The 4,291-nt window shown below is 31.0% G+C and overlaps 1 pseudogene across 2 annotated transcripts; it reads left to right on the forward strand.

The window, feature by feature from the left end:
- Window positions 1-1,302: 1,302 nt before the first annotated feature.
- LOC105959841 (small ribosomal subunit protein eS30z/eS30y/eS30x pseudogene) lies at window positions 1,303-2,998 on the forward strand (annotated as a pseudogene). Of its 2 annotated transcripts, none has more exons than XR_016031237.1 (2): window positions 1,303-1,438; window positions 2,620-2,998. The product of XR_016031237.1 is annotated as a small ribosomal subunit protein eS30z/eS30y/eS30x pseudogene, transcript variant X1 (transcript). The 2 variants fall into 2 exon arrangements; XR_016031238.1 differs by lacking the exon at window positions 1,303-1,438 and adding an exon at window positions 2,162-2,247.
- The last annotated feature ends 1,293 nt before the right edge of the window (window positions 2,999-4,291 follow it).

Raw genomic sequence — 4,291 nt, forward strand, 5'->3', positions numbered from 1 at the left:
TTCATTTTGATTTAAAAAAAATGGTCTTATGTTTTGTTTTCATTTTTAATGGTTTTCTTCTTAATTTCGATTTTTTTAAATTTTATTTTATATTTTATTCCAGTTTTTTTGAATAAAAAAGTTTTGTTTAATTATTTTTTATTAATTTTTTTATTATTACGATTAAAAAAATTATTTTTTTTGTTACTATTTTAAAAAAAATCCAGCAGCTTTATCAAAGTAGAATCCACTACACGAAATTCTACTAATTTGTAGTGAATTTTGATAAATTTATACTAGATTTCGATAAATTTATAGTGGATTTCAACAAATTTATAGTGGATTTCGATCAATGGATTTCAACAAATTTATAAAGGATTTCGGTAAGTTTGTAGTGGATTTTAACAAATTTATAGTAGATTTCGATATGTTTATAGTGGATTTCGACATGTTTGTAGTGGGTTTCGATACATTTATAATGATTTTCAATAAATTTGTAGTGGATTTCGACTAGTTCGTAGTGGGTTTCGATAAATTGATAGTGACTTTCAAAAACAATTGTAGTAGAGTTATTGTTCAATAAATGTATAGCGAATTCCACTTTCATAAACCTGCTAGATTATTTTTAGATATTAAAAAAAAATTAATAAAAAAATAATTAAATAAAATATTTTTTCTATCCAAAAAAATAGGGGCGAAAAACCATTTAAGAAAATTGAAATTAGGAAAAAAAACCATTCAAAAACGAAATAAAAATAAAACTATTTTTTTTAAATCAAAATGAAAATTATGAAAAATGTAAGTAAAAAAGATTTAAAACAAAAACTCGAAAGAAAAAAACAAAAAAAATAAAAAATAACTAAATTTTTTTTAATTGAAATAAAGAAAACTATTAAAAAATAAATAATAAAAAAAAAAAAGAGGAAAAATAAAAACTGAAATGGCGTGATATGGGAGATATTAAGGCCCCATTTGGTTCGTATGATTATACCTGATTGACAATATAATCCACTCGGTACAGTCATTTGGTTCACATGATGCGGGCCCGGTATTGATTATGGGCCTGGGTCTGAGTCCTTCATTTTCCGGATAAATCATCCAGCCAGGAGAGGTGGGTATATGTAATCCCATCCATCATCCACACTAAACTACACAAGAAATTACTTTTTGACCCTCAATACAAATTTTTATTACGATCTACACAGGTATATAAAACATTTTTCTCCCTCAAATCGAATCTTCTCGACCTAATGCCTCTCTCTCTCCCTATCTGATTGACTTCCGAGAAAAGCCACTGGAATTCAATGTGAACCCATGCCCGTCGCCGGAATCTGAAGTCACCTTATTTGAGAAACGGTATAGTTGCGAGGAGCGTACAGAACTGCGTGGAAACCGTAAGTTGTTGCCCCGACTGCAATTGGTTACAGCTAAAAGCAGAGTTCAGCCATCAACAGTTCAGGTATGTGTGTGTGCGTGTGTGTGTGTATCCATTCATACTTATTTATCTTTATGTGGTGTATGTATGTGTGTATCCATATAAACGCATTTTTTTCTCTCTTAGTGTGTGATTCTCGGTGTTAATTTTCCTAATTTATGTGAATTTTTATTTTTTCAAATTTCTCTTTTTTGTTACTTGAGGAATCCGGACGTTCATGATTTATATTTGAATCTTTTATATCAACTGAGATGAAAAGATTGAATAAAAAAATCGTATTGGAAAATTTAGCTAGAAAAAAAGGTCTTTTTTCCCCAAATTCAATAGTATAGTGGCAGCTGAATTTGACTTTAAGTAAAATTCACATGGGTCTTTTATAATATTAATTTCTTTGCACATTGAATCATGTATATGTCGTAATTTATGCAAAACACGATAGTACCACTGCAATTAGTTTTGGCAAAGAAATTGGATTGTTGATCTTCTTTCCACAATTTGGCAGATATGAGAAAATGAGCTCTAAATACCTGTAATGTGCATATTGTTTCGACTACCAATAAGACGCAATTTTTATAATAGGAGTTAATCCAATATTTCTGTTAATCAGCTCTTGGAGCACAAGGTAATTTGTGGAGGGCAGTCGGAAAAAGTTTTAATGTCTGTTGTTGCTGGATAAATAGATTGTGATTACTCTTAGTCAGCCGTTTTTACACAAGAGCAATAACAATGCCTCATTGCCTTGTTTGTTTTCGTGACAAATTGGAAGGTCGGTGTATATGGTGCAATCTGGGCTAGAAGTAGATTGCATAGAACAAAGTGAGAATAAAAGAAAGGTACCGAAAAAAATCAATGAGTAGGATTTCTATTAATTAGTCTAACATTGAAAGGTTCTTTTTGTTGCTACCGATGAAGGAATTAGCTGAAGTTAAATGTCTTAATTATTTAGTTTTCTGTAACTGTAATCTGTGTTTAACAAGAAACTATTTGCCTTGTTAACTGCTTTTGAAACACATTACATATATGCAGTTAGAAGTAGTTAGAAGTAATTCAGTTGATGCGGTACAATGAATTCCTATGGCTATTAGCTTTTGAGATCCTTATATGCTTGTTGTTATCTGGATCAATTTAGTACAAACATTTCTATTCTTTGCAAAATCATGGGAAAATGTATGTAATTATCAAGTATTGATGGTAATTGCTTGAAGAAAATAAAACAAAAGAGAAGATGGGGAAGCTGTTAATCAATCAAACACAAACATGGGCAAGGTACACGGTTCGTTGGCTCGTGAGAAGACAGACTCCCAAGGTGGCGAAGCAGGAGTGCAAGACCAGAAGAAGAAGCCTTGTGGCCACACCCACAAGCATATGCAGTACAACGGCCGTTTTGTTAGCGTTAATGTTGACTTCGGGAAGAAGAGGGGACCAAACTCATCTGAGAAGTAAAGCGGATCGGACTCATATGTGTAGTTTCTGGATGTGAATAAGTATTTTGCTTTTGTTTTTGTTTTAATTATGTTGTAGTGATTGCTAGTTACCAGATAAAATACTTTTGTGGCAGCAGTTGTGCTGAGGCTGTTTTGAATTTATGTACTGCTCAATGTTGCGTATAATCAAGTTGAATTAATTTAATTTGAGTTAAAAAAAATATGTGGTAATGTGGTGTTGAGACGCCACACTTCGTCTCTGTCCATGAAAACCGTTTGAACTGTTGTGCTACCCATCGGATTAAAAATATTAGAATAAAATTTTCGTGTTTAGTACAGATATTCGCAACAATTAAAAAAAAATAGAGACAAAGCTGGAAAAAAATGGAAATAATTCATTTATAGGGGTTGGGAGCATCGAGCAGGGGCAATATAGGTTTTTCTATACTTATCCAACCCTAACCATTGAGCCAAACACAAGAATGATCCAGTCCATGCATCTATCTTGAAGCTGAAACAGTCGAACCAAACAAGAGATTAACTAATTTAATTTGTATCCCTACACAGTGTAATCCTAGTGGGTTGATAGAATCCCATTCAAACCCATCACACGAACCAAATGAGGCCTAAGGGGATTTGCATATTTAAAAAAATAATTTATTTTCTATAATAATATAATATGGTAACTTTTAGTAATATTAAGAGTTATTTTTTGGATAATTCGAGTCAATTGTGTTTATAACAAATATCATTTAATAAAAATGGATTTATCATGAAGTCAAAATTCAATGAGGAGTTTTTCAAATAGCCCCTTTATTAAATAGGGCAAATGGCAAATATGTCCATGACAAGGGCACTTAATTAAAACATGGACATCCAACTTTTTTGTCTTTCAATTAAATCTAGCCCATTCAAACTTATTTGCAAATAAGGAAAATCCTTTTATATATACTAAAATTACCCCCAATTCATTGAAACTCAATTCAACTCCAATTTCATGATTTACACCCCAATTTAGCCCAATTTCATCAATTAACCAATTTTAACCATAATTTAATTTTGACCTCAATTTTGACCCGCCATTTCAATTTTTCCGAATAGTCAACCGCCGAGTCTCCGGCGTTGACCTTTTTTTTTTTTATAATAATTTTGTGTTTTCTTAAAAAATATATTTTAATTAATATTACTGTCTTGGCTACTAAATTACTGTCTCCTACATTTATTTAACTGTCGGAGACAGTAATTTAACTATTAATTGACTTTTTTTTTCTTCAAAAATATTTTAATTAATATCACTATCTTGCTAAATTACTGTCTCCGTCAGTTATTTAACTGTCGGAGACAGTAATTTAACTGTTAATTGACTTTTTTTTTCTTATAAAAAATGTTTTTAATTAATATTACTGTCTTGGCTGCTAAATTACTATCTGCAGCAGTTATTTAACTGTCGAAG

This window comes from Erythranthe guttata, chromosome 5 (genome assembly GCF_056151865.1).
Source record: "Erythranthe guttata isolate IM_541 chromosome 5, IM_541, whole genome shotgun sequence".
NCBI lineage: Eukaryota > Viridiplantae > Streptophyta > Magnoliopsida > Lamiales > Phrymaceae > Erythranthe > Erythranthe guttata.